Raw genomic sequence first — 13,287 nt, forward strand, 5'->3', positions numbered from 1 at the left:
CGCCCTGGGCACATACCTAAGTGGGCTAAATGATGAAATAGGAGAAGTGACTTCCTTTTCAGGGGGATGGGGGAGGGGAGAACATTAATACTTAGGGATTATTCTGTCCGTACCTCTAACGCAAAGGACACTTATTTCCAGAAGGTGATAGAGTTGAAGAAATACACTTTTCATTCAATGAACCAGACATTTGAGTGCCTTTTTTTTTTTTTTCTGCCAGGCATTGTGAACACTCATACACCGAGAGCCTCGTAAATGCCTATAGCATTCAATCTCTTTCTCTCTCTCTCCACACAAAATTTCACCCTCCCCCATGGGTACTCATTTTATAGATAAAAAAATGAATCTGGAGAGGATAAAAACTTGCTCAAGGTCATTCAGCTGGTAAGTAGTAGAGTCAAAAATCACTCTTATTTTAGAGGCCTTGTTCTTTCCACCACAATATACTCCTGCATAACCTGATTCACAACTTTTTTTTTTTCCTGATTAAATCCCACACCACTGGGCCTCAGGATCCAAATTTCTCTTTTGTGTCCCATGGTTCTTTGCAGATCATCTTCATCAAAAGAGTTGTTCTGTTCTCTGCAGATAAACAAACCCCACAATGGGTCTCCATGAAGTGGGTCTCATTGAGGCAGATGTCCGTCTGCATGGACTTCCTGCCCTTTGCCCCCTCTTCGCTGTCTGGTTTCTGTGGGCTGGGAGGAGCCGTGAGGACAGCAATGGGGGAGTTGGGTGGTTGAGGTGCCCGCCAGTCAGCCAGTTATAATCTTAGCCAATTAATGTCAACATTGAGCCTCGGTTTTCTCACCTTTAGGATGACAACAAATTCTCTTTCAGATCTCAGTCTCCTACTACGGTTCCAGTACGGCTGGAGGGAGGGAGGCAGTGTGTGTGGTTGTGCGTGTGTGGGGGGGGGGGCGGGTAATGGGGGGAGGTGACCGCATTTGCTCGTGGATTTGCACTTCCACAAGGAAGAAACCTCTGTCATCGACAAGGGCAGGTCTACCGGAGTGATGGCCCAGTTTCCAGGGTGGTACAGGCTAGAGATTTTTGGCCCCCACTTGGACCTTGAGTTCTCATTTTGCTTCTGGTTTTCAGTGAAAATGAATTCTTTTGATTGCAGAAATCTTTTTAAATGGTTGAACTTTAAAATACATTATAATCTGGTCAGGTCATATGAAATTTTATTTAGAGGATAAAGGAAGTTACTGATATTTTATGTCTTCTGGGACAGGAAAGTGAGGAGTTCTTTCATAATCTAATTGATCTCTCTAATATCAAGTGGTTCAGCTTTACTATCATGAGTGAGGTTTATACTATTTAGAGAGAAATGAAATAAATGATGGGGCAAATCCAAACACAGGTAACCACACATTTCAAATTGTTAATTTTTTAAGCAGCAAGCAAGAACCTAGTTTCCTATTTATTATTTTCATTTTCGTAATTTGAAGGAGGACAAAATATTAACTGGCCAATAGAATATGACCTGATGGTTTACTGTGTTCTGCAAGGTCTCCAAGCTTCAGGTACCCATGTCTATACAATGTTGCAAAGAACATACCCTTCATCATTCGTAAATACCAACTGATACTATGTCATCTCATGATCTGATCCCAGCTACCTAAAATTTGATCAATGCTAAGAAAAGCACCATGGGGCTCCAAGTTTGCACAGGTTACCGGAGCATCTAAAGCTTCTTGATTCCACAAGGTGAATGTATATTTGAACCTGTTTTCCTAGCAAGGGTAAGGAGTTTCGAGCTGTATTCTGGAAAAGGATATTTAGGAGGGGGAAAGCCAGAGCTCCCCCTCTGTCCACTCACTCAAAAGAGCTCTCTCAAGGGACTGAATCTGTGGTGACCGGAGTCATCTTTGACCAGCTCGGCCAACAGGTAACCATAAATCTGCCCACTCAGGACAGTTGTAGATTATTAGCTATAGAACCCAGAGGAGCCTGTTCCTTCTGGTAGTTTTCTCTCCGTCCCTGGGAAACTCGGCAAAAAGTCTGCCCGCACAGATATGCCTTGGACTCTGCCTCTGGCAGTCCATCAGAGGACGAGACTTCTAAGGGCCCTGTTGTGAGAATTTCTGCTGCAGCTCACAGAGACTTACGCACTGGAAACTGATACCAGAAGCAGGCCCGCTGGTCTTAACTCCCATGATAGAACAGAAGACTAGAGATGACTTTTTTACATAACTGGGTCCCCATCCATTCTATTTTAAATTTCACCTGGAGGCTACCAGTGTGTGGCTCTCAGGCGGGCGCGGAGAATGACATTCTGGATGTCCTGTTGTCCTTTGGTGGCCCGAAAAGCCAGTAAGAATGACAGACTTGGAGCAGCAGAGGTGACACGGCCCTGTGGCAGAATCAGGAGAAAGAGCAGGAGTTGGCAAAGAATGCTGTCTTGCTGTTTACATCTCCCCAAGTATGAAAGCGAACATTTTTTGTCTACTTGTCCTAAAAATTAAGGCTGAAGAAGAGAAGTGGCCTATCTCTGTGGTATCTGTATGGATTGTGCCATCATTTTGGAATGAGGGAATAAAAGTAAAACACCCCCCTGACAAATGAGAGAGCAGTCACTATGGCCTGGCTACAGGCAAGCAAAACCCACAAAACTGAAAGATGTGGAGAATGTTGATTCCCTCAATCTCTCTTTTCCAAAAAAATTTTTTTGAATTTTGTAAAACAAAGCAACTCAATGAATGAATTATTATTGATTTTAATAAGTTATCAGGAAAACTACTGCACAAATCTGGAGTTTCCATTTTTTAGAGTACTATTGATAGTGTGATCACTAGCCTGTCTAAAATGGAAAAATTCTTTTTTTCCTTTTTAGTAAAATTGAGCAACCTTACATTTTAAGGGAGAAAACTTAGGGGGAAGAGTCTTTTAGAAAGACTTTCCTGGGGGCGCCTGGGTGGCTCAGTTGTTAAGCGTCTGCCTTCGGCTCAGGGCGTGATCCCGGAGTCCTGGGTTCGAGCCCCACATCAGGCTCCTCTTCTGGGAGCCTGCTTCTCCCTCTCCCACTCCCCCTGCTTGTCTCTCTCTTACTGGCTGTCTCTGTGTCAAATAAATAAATAAAATCTTAAAAAAGAAAGAAAGACTTGCCTGCATCTATCTTATTCTAACTGCTGGGCCAAATAATTACACTTGATCTGATGTAATAAATATTCTGGCCGGTAAAAGACCAGTTAAAAATCAGCCCTGGCCGAAGCTGCTTTTGTATTCAAGGTTGCTGCTCAGGCTCCCGCGCCGCCTCGGTAGTGGCCACGTGTCTGAGGGGTGTTTAAGTCTGGCCAAGCTACTAACAGCGTCTGGGGTTCTCTCGGGTCTCCTCTTAGCACAGAGGTGTATTATATTTAAACTTGACCTTAGTTTCTTCACTTCCATGGCTGAAATCCTTCACGATTTCCTATTGACTCCCACTTAAGTTTTAAATCTTTTGGTTGACTTCTAAATCCTTCATTCAGGATTTGACCAGAACAGTCATTTCTGATTAAATTCACTGGATTTCGGCACATTCAATCTTTGTAGGCAGCCCAACTTCTTTCTCCCCTTTCCCATAAGCAGGGCCTGCATAGTCCTACTTCAGTTTCTTGAGAAGCACTGCCTCCGTGCCTAGAATCTTCTTCTCTTTCCTTTTTCAGTTCCCCAAGCCCACCTACCCAATGTTTAGGTCACCCCTTCAGGAAGCCTTCCACAGTGGACCGTATTGATGCCTTTCTCTGCCCAGTTCCTACATCCTCTGGGGAACCTACCAGGAAATTTGCCACGTAATTTACTTCTGCTCTCTGATAGTTTTATGTGCTTTAATTGTAAGCCACCAAATAGGTTATCAATGTCTTCAAATCAAAGCGTATGAGTACTTTTGTTGCGACCCCCTCAATGCTCGCAAGGCCTAGTGTGTATTAGGCATTCAATAACGGTGGTGTGGTTGCTGTCCTAACAGACGAGGCATTTCTCATAACAGTGGAATCAATAAAGCATTAAGTTGAGAGCTGTCAGCATTGACATAATCTACTAATTTACCACTTTTCAACTGGGAATTTGCCAAGACTTGGACCTAGTGCATTGCATTAGCATGTGCCACGTGATTCGCACTGGTTCCGAGGGGACCACCAGATGGCCACGTCTAGAGGATTCCCAGCTTCCGTTTCTGCGAGCGTTAAAATCAGTAAACAGACTGCTACGCTTGCATCTGACAGACCTGTAGCTGTGCCATGTGCTCCTTCCAGGTACGTTTGTGGGGCGAAGCTCCTAACTCAGACTCTGGCTGGAGTTTCCTGCAGGGAACGCTGGTATTTGAGCAGGAAAGCCTCCAAGCCCAGGAGATTTACGAGGGCTCAGAGACATAAACACAAACTGCATAATAGGTGTGAGGTGTGTTCCAACGGCAGCCCTCTCACCTCCTGTTCATGATTACGAAGGGAGGCATCAATACAAAAACAGCCGACGGGAGGCTCTCAAGTTCGCAATCTGATGAAGTCTCTGGTGCCAGACCAATTTTGGGGGCTGTCACATGGCTTAGCGAAGCAGCTTCCAAAATGGGCTGAAAACCACAATATTGATATACTGGGCCACATGCCAGAACAGAGCCTGAGTCCAGCCGACTGGGTAAAAGATTCCAGTTGCTACTTTAGCACCAGCGTATTGTCTGGAATCCCCAGGGCACACTCATGAAACCAGCACCAGACAAATACAGCGGAGCCACTTTTTAATGCTGTTTTGGGGAGACAACTAATATTTGCCTTATAGGTTAGCTGAGTTATGGCAGGTTTCGGCTGGATGGAGTTTTCCTTCAGGAACTGATTTGGCCCTCAGCGTAGCTTAATCTTCTAGGAATTGTTGGCAGTCTAGGGTGGGGTTCGGGGCTGGAATCTTAGCCTTCATACCCCACTCCCCCGGCTGCCCCAGGGGTTCTGATGAATAAAGCATGCACCGAGAGAACTGAACCAGTTTGGGCAAAGGATCGGCTTTATTAAGTGTAAGGCTTCCTAGGAGAGCTGGATTATGCACAGCGAAGTTTCCTCTTCCTTCCGCCTGAATTGAAGACAGCAAGCTTGACAAAGTAAGGCAGATTCACGATGTCCGCGCAGGCCCAGGCTCAGGAGCTGCGCCTGAGAGAGAAGAGGCTGGGACGAGGCCGCGGCAAGTCAGAAGGGAGTTCGTGCTGCTTGAAGACGGCCAGCTCTAGGAAGAGGGAAGCCGGGGCGCTCCTGCTTTTGCAGCGCCGGCTGGCGAGGGGCACCCGCGGACGGGCCACTCTTCCTCCACGGGGAGGAGTAACCAGTGACGTGGGCAACAGAGGCCAGATTTCCTCATCACGGAACCGAGAAACGACAATACAGAAATGTTGAAGGAAGGCCTTGCTTCCTCGGGCAAAGAGCAAGTTCACCAGTCCTGCCCCGACTGTGAACCGTCGTGCTGCAAGGCCTCGGCGCAGCCGGCCAGCAGGTGAAGGACCCCCGCGGGAGCCCTAGGCGGGGTACCCGTGACACAAGGGCTCGGCGCGCACTCGGAGGCAGGCCAGGTTCGGCAGCGACGCGGCGGCAGTGACACGGCGGCGTAGGTGGGCTTCGGGAGGGGCTCGTCCGTGCTCCCCGGAACTCCCCCCACTTCCGCCCTTGGAGGCCGCGGTAGGACACGAGCGGCGCCTCCTTATCAGCCGCTCTGACCGCACAGAGTCAGCCCGAGGAGCGGAGGGAGGATTTCACCCCCAAAACCCAGTATCCCTGAACAATGCCCCCCTCCACGTTTTAAACCTTAGAACACCTTATTTGTTTTATTTTTCCGCTTGTGGTTTCCCTCGGTAACATTAAAATTAACACATATTCCCTCACACATCGTCATCTCAGGCAAGTGGCCCAGAAGCAGGCTGGGTGGCCTAGAGACATCAATATGAGGTTAGAAAGGTGGATGACCAATGTTCAGAGCAGCAATGTCCACAATAGCTAAATCGTGGAAGGAGCCGAGATGCCCTGCAACAGATGACTGGATTAAGAAGCTGTGGTCCACATATACAATGGAATATTACTCAGCCATCAGAAGGAACGAGTTCTCAACATTTGCTGCAACATGGACGGCACTGGAGGAGATAATGCTAAGTGAAATAAGTCAAGCAGAGAAAGACAACTATCATATGATTTCTCTCATCTATGGAACATAAGAACTAGGATGATGGGTAGGGGAAGAAAGGGATAAAGAAAGGGGGGTAATCAGAAGGGGGAATGAAGCATGAGAGACTATGGACTATGAGAAACAAACTGAGGGCCTCAGAGGGGAGGGGGGTGGGGGAATGGGATAGGCTGGTGATGGGTAGTAAGGAGGGCACGTATTGCATGGTGCACTGGGTGTTATACACAACTAATGAATCATCGAGCTTTACATCGGAAACCGGGGATGTACTGTATGGTGACTAACATAATATAATTAAAAAATATTATTAAAAAAAAGGTGGATGAGGCTGAATCACAGAATAATCAACAGGTGGCTTACAAATGGTAGGCTAAATTTGAGAAATACATTGTAATATTGATGTAATACTGGTAAAAGTGTTGAAGAAATATTTTTATTTATTTAATATGCCCAATTATTTGTTGATAGATTGCGTTAATTTTCAGGCTAGACAAAACGTGTTATAGCTGCTTGTGATTGCTTATAAAGAAATAGGCTGTAATTTTGCAGGGTAATGTAAGTCATCTGATAACACCTGCGGTGGAGGGTTATTTTTGTTAATTGCTTGAAGGTGCGTCTTGACTTGGAATTCAAAAATGAACAAAAGAAAGGAGTTGAAAGTCATAAATGTATTTCACAGCTGGAGAAATCAGAAGAACCACTTAAAAAGATACAGCTCATGCAGCATTTGTCTAGCTTTCTGGCTTAGTTTTATGCAGTAGCCCTCAGCAAGTCTTGGCATCTTTCTGTGCCTCCCTTCCTAATATTTAAACGTCCAGCTCAGTAATCTAATCAAAGTGGTACAACAGTGAATTGATGGAAATTTGCAAAACAACTTAAATAAAATGGCGATCCCACTAAAATTCTCACAAAACCATAGGCTTTAAAAAAATCATATATATGAAGTAATTAAATAGTTCTGTAAGTCTGGTAATGAAAAACAGCATTTTCCCCACTTCCACACTGGCCATTTACCCCACCCCAGAAGTAATAACTTTCAGCTGAATTCTTTTAGTATTCTCCACCAATTTGCTAAATATCATACTTACTTCTGAATTTTTAAAATTTTAGGCATCATCTGTCCCTTTCCGCTGTGGAAGTTGTGGATTTACTCCACTCACCCCCCTCATTCTCCCCCTGCACATCGTGTACTTTGGTATCCTTTATGTTCCCAGAATGGATGTCTTGAAACTGTGGTTAGATCAGCCGTCAGTTTTTATTTTATTCTGACACATCATGTTATTCATGCTAAGCTATGTAATATACTCTGATTCTTTTCCTTTTCCTCATTTGCATTTTCCCCATTTGTCTGGTTGCTATGTGCTTATCACAAGTCCAACTTCAGTCCTTACCAGTTCCCGAACCTACCCCCGGGAATCAGAAGTTCTATTAATATCATCTTTTGACACAGTGTCCCCCAGTGTCCCCTGACTTGTTCCAATCTGGAATGGGGCCTCCACATCTGCTGTCCATGTCGTCTGGGATCTGCTTCACCATCAGCCCAGTGGTCACATTTTTCTTGCATCTGTAGAAGGAACACAAAATCTGTTTTGTTGCCATTTCCAGCTTCTAGAGGCTGCCTGCCTTCCTTGGCTCTCGTTGTCTGACCTCTGCTTCTATTGTCATATCTCCTTCGCTGACTGTGACCCTCCTGCTTCCCTCTTAGAAGGACCTTAGTGATTGTGCCAGGCCACTTGGATAATCCAGGAAAATCTTCCCATCTCAAGATCCTTCACTTAATCACATCTGCAACACCTCTTTTGCTATGAAAGGTAACAGATTCATAGGTTCTGGGGATTAGGACATTGTGGTAGGTTGAGTGGTGGCCCTCCAAAAGATATGTCCACATCCTAATACCCAGAACCTGTGAATGTGATCTTATTTGGATTTTTCCAAATTATATTTCTTTACAAATGCCATGAAATGAAGAATCTTAAATGAGATCACCCTGGATTATTTGAGTGGGCCCTAAACCCAATAAGAGTTCTTGCAAGAGACAGAAGGGGAAAAGACAGAGAAGGAGAGGAAGGCCACGTGAAGGTAGAGGCAGACAGTGGAGCAAGGCCGCAAGGAATGCTGGGAGCCGCCAGAAACTGGAAGAGGCAGGGAAGTGTTCTTCCCTAGAGCCTTCTGAAGAAGGGCAGCCCTGAGACACCTTCCGGATTTCCAGCCTCCAGAACTGTGAGAGAATACGGTTCTGTTGTTATAAGCTGCCCCATTTGTGGTACTTTGTTATGACAGACCTGGAAAACCGGTACAGATGTGCACATATTTGGGGGGGGTTATTCTGTTTAATATAGTATATTAATGATATTTTTTGCAACCGCCCCCCCCCCCCACCGCCGCTTCTTCCAATCCGCTTTATTCTGTTTGCTTTGTCTCAATTTGTCCTTCTAGAAGTTGCCTCAGATGTCTGGCATTCCTTGGTTGTTGCTCATGAATATGTATGAAGTACTTAAAAGCCAGTTAGAAACTCTGAGTATATGGGTAAGACTTATTGATTTGAGTTTTATTTTAGGCGATCTTGATGGGTTATTTTATTAGTGAATCTTTAATAACGGTATATTTATGTTTTCTCCCTTAAGCTGGTCATATTCCCCAGAGAAGAATATTCCAGTCTCCTATTTTGACGATACTGGCGAATGTTCTTCAATCTAGTGGGGGAGGGGGCCTGAGAGGTTTTAGCAATCGCTGACTAAGTCGAATTTTTGTTTTAATTTTTGTTTTTGTTTTAGTATAGCCACCCTCGTACTGAAAATCCAACGTAGGCCTCACTGAGATAGCTTCATACCTTCAAAGGTTAAGTTTCTGAACCGGAAAACTTGAATCAGAAGAAAGGACAACTTTTATTACTGGGAAAAGTGAGAAAGACAATTAGCCAGTGAGTTACAGTGGCTAGGTTTATTCCAAAAACAAGAAAACTCATGATTCTGAAGACTGAGCTAAAAAAAGGATTAGTCTTTTTCAAAATGCAGTTTCAAAAGTAGCACTAATCAGATTAGTCCGTACAAACTGAGACATTTTCCTTCTGTGACTACGATTACCCTCTCTGATTAAGAGCATCTTTGTATTCCGTCAGCAATGGAGTGACTTAATGGCCGTGAAAACAAACACACAGCTGGATAATTGAAAATTTTAGTTTTCAGCCGGAGACTCTGACCTTCGTTGTTCGTGGCCTATCCGCTGAGATGTACACACGGCCTCTGTGGTTAAACCGTGGGCCATGCTGGCTGATGGATCATCGTGACACCAACTGACATTCACCACCATTTCTTAAGGTTTCTGAACCTCCTCTTTCTTTCCCCCCTTGATTCCTCCTGCTCTCATTTCTTTACTTTCTTTGTTCTTCTCATGTGCTGTCACCTCCTCTTTTTTTTTCTCTTTTCCTTCTTCTTTCCTTCTTGTAACTGGATGGACAAAACTGGCTGGCCTGCCTTCCCAACTGGCGTTCTAGATCAGAACCGAAGCACACGAACAAACAGCTGATGTGTCTGGAATCATAAGAATGGGTGGTGCAAGTGTGTGAGTCCTGTGCCCTAAGGAGACGTACGCCAGGGCTTGACGTCAGGGACTGCCCGGAATCGACGCTGCAATAGAGCGTTAGGGACAGTTACTCTGCTTAGGTGACAGTTACGCTGTTTCTGTGCATGAAAGGAACAGAAGCATAGACGTTTTTCTCGTTTGCCTTCAAATCACAAATCTACCTTACCTCTCTGGGGGCCACAGACCATCGGCATATCTAGTCAACATTTAAAAATCCTGTAAAATCCTTTAAAACGTAGAATTTCGCCACGAAATTTTTTAACCTTCCTAAATTTTCAGGGACCATTCACGTCTTAGAAGGTCGATGAACATCCGTTTTCATAAATGACCTGGAATCGTTTGTGTGGAGGGAGAGGAGCAGTTATACACTTGACTGAATAACTCCTTCTCTTTCTGAAAAATGCACTTGCCGGAGCCAGGGGAACCGGTAAGGCGGTTAGGACGCCCAGCACACCAGCACCGCCAGACTGGTCCTGCAGTCCTCGAATCGGTTGGCGTAGCAGCCAGATTGCACTTATACTCGAATTCTCGGAGCAATGAAGGAGAGATAACAGATATTCTACTACATCAACAGGTAAGCAGATGACTGATTGTTTTCACTTTAATGATATTTACATCCTTGGCAACCCTCGAAGGAGGCTGATTTACACGCAGTGCAGTGACCTACAATCTTTTGTTGCTCTGGGCAGTAGTGGAACCAGCAAATGGAGAGAAAGAGAACAACAAATGATGCTTATTAGGTCTTCTGACCGAGCTGAGTTGGTAAAATGCGAAACCGCGGGTAATGGGAGTCAGCCAGTCAGGTCACCGCTCCAGGCGGAGAATTCAGATTCCTGCAGGAATTCCAAGGAGGTACTGTATTCCAAGTCCGTTCATCGCCTGACTGTAAGCGATTTTAAAGTTCAGCCTCCAGAGGTGAAGGTGGCACAGCATGGCGCTAGGTCATAGTGACCATGTGGCAACCAGTGCCCCTCTGCTTTTCAGGGTCCCCCTTTCTCCATGAGGAATCTTCTTTGCAACAGGGTTCCCTTCAGAATTGTACAGAGTCCTCTTATTTACCCAGTGCGTTGGATTTACTAGCTGTTTGGAGAAAACTGTGATTAAATTCACTCGTACTGCAAATGTCTAATAGCCCGAACTTTCCAAGGATATTAGCGTCTTAAAAGACCCTGGAGGTTAACGTTAAGTGATTTCAATAATTGAAAGGATTTCAAACAGAAGAATCTAGTAAAATAAAGAATTGTGGACACAGTGGGGAGCCATCTGGTAACAAAGCAAGAAGCTTTCTTTTTGCTCTTTGTTCCAGACCTAACTTTGTGCTAAAGAAGGAGTATGTTTCTCATGGCTTGCAGACCTCTTAACACTTGGCAGATTCATATTTAAAAGGCATATGTTATACCTTGAAAAATTAAGTTGCTGATGAACATACCTGCTATCTTGTTCTAGGAAAATATATGCAGGGAACTCTTTCAGTTAATTCGCTGTTGCAAAAAAAATTGTGGAATCAGAGTGTGTAAAGGACGCAAGTACCTATTTGAAACGCACCAGAAACCGATGTCTCCCTACCTATGCTTTTCAGTGACAATGTACTCCCTCCACCCACAGCATTTTTAATTCTGTAATTAAATTCAGTTGCATTGTTAATGTACTGTTGACATTAACTTGTATCTCATATACACAAGACTGGGAATACACACATGTTAACTTGAAACAGCTGTTCGCAAAATTACTACAATATGGCCAATACTTCTTTTAACCATTATGTCCTTCCATTTAAACATGATTTGCATCTGTAAGCACTTATTATATATAAAATTATAGAAAGATTTATGACATAAAAATGATGAATTTTGATGCTACATTAATATTGCATTTGACAATAGTACGGTAGAAAAAGAAAGTTAATAGAATGTTTCTACAGATCAGAAGTCATGCCCCATTGGTATGCATGCCTGAAGGGCAGGGCCTGTGTGGACTTCTTGCCACACACTCTAGGATCTGGTTAACAGACAGCCCTTGGCCATCACTACTGCCTCTCCTGCCTCCTCTGTTCTTGGGAATGGGAGAACCTTTGGGTTAAGTTATGTGATGCTCCCTGCTTCCTCCAGCAGCCCCATTTCCGGATTGCTGAGGTCTGAAATTCTGCAACTAAAAATGTCTTCATTTGTCCTCTTTTAAAGCTTCAGTCCGCTTGTGAGGGCTTGAGGTATAGGCCTGTTGCTTCACTAACCCTGGGCGTGACACGACGTGACACCGTTTCCAGTTCCGACAGGGGCAGGGCAGAGAGCATCAGCAAGTGTTGAGTTGAGCAATGAGTGGGCACAGCGCAGAGGAGGTCTGAAGCCCCTGACGTCTGTGTGGATCACAAGTCTTGCTGCTGCCGTCAGCGGCTTCCCCAGCACCAGACAGCCTCTCCAGAGGCCAGGCAGGCAGCTTCTGCTGTGGCTCACACCTTCTCCAGCCACCTCTCTGGGCCCCACCTCCGCCCTCGGGGCACAAAGGGAATTAGCAAACAATCAGAACTTGCTAGAGAGTGTTTGAGGAAGTGATAATGCTGATAATGCGATCTCTAACAGAATGCTTTCTCAAAGCCTCTTCGACAAGTTCTATTCAGAGCACAATTCCTACCTCCAGAAAATGCTGTAATTTGTCAGGGCATTTATTTTTTCATGTTATAAAAATTCACTGAGTGTCTTTTCTTTGCTAGGCAATATATTTCCAAACTGAGAATGCAAAGATTAAAACACTGCGTGAAAGAAGCCAGCCGCAGACTACACATTGTATAATCCTATTTATGTGAAATGTTCAGGATGAGCAAATCTATAGAAACACAAAGTAGATCAGCGGTTGCCTACTGCTGGGGTGGAGGAGGGGAAGTGTGGTAAGTGACTGCTTTCTTTCTTTTTGGGGCAACAAAAATGTTCTAGAGTTAGATTATGGTGATGATTGCAAACCTGTGTCAAAATACAAACAAACCATTGAACTGTAGACTTAAGGAGTGAACCTTATGGTATGTAAATTGTATCTCAAGAAAACAGTTAAAAATAAATAATAAATAAACACAACCAGTGAAACAAAAAAGTCCCTTCCTCCTGGAGTGTGCATTCCAGGGGGTGCAACATAGGAAACCATGAAAGCTAAAGGCTGGCATAAGGGTAAGTAGAGCACGAAGAAAGCACACTTTGGTATCTGAGGAATCAGAGAAAAATTCCTGGAGGGGATGACATCTGAGCTGAGAAGGGGTAGACAGAGACAAGAGACTGGGAGGAAAGCATGTGGTGAGCCCACGCTCTGTGAGATACTGTATGATAGAAAGACCAGTAAGACTCAGTCCGAGGCCTTGAGAGGCTAAGGCTAGTGGGGTGGGATAGAAAGAGATGATTACAGATAACTATTATATAATGAGGTCGCACAACAGAGATGGGCACAGGGGCTGCGGAAATAACAAAAAGGGGAAACAGATCCAGACAAGGAGGTGAAAGCTGAGTAAAAATTCAGACTTGGGGATGGGCAGTTATGGTTTCAGCCTAGGTACCATCTTGCCAAGTGCCTTCCACCCAGTGGCTC

This window comes from Ursus americanus, chromosome 3 (genome assembly GCF_024610735.1).
Source record: "Ursus americanus isolate L20-20 chromosome 3, mUrsAme1.1.p, whole genome shotgun sequence".
NCBI classification, from domain to species: domain Eukaryota; kingdom Metazoa; phylum Chordata; class Mammalia; order Carnivora; family Ursidae; genus Ursus; species Ursus americanus.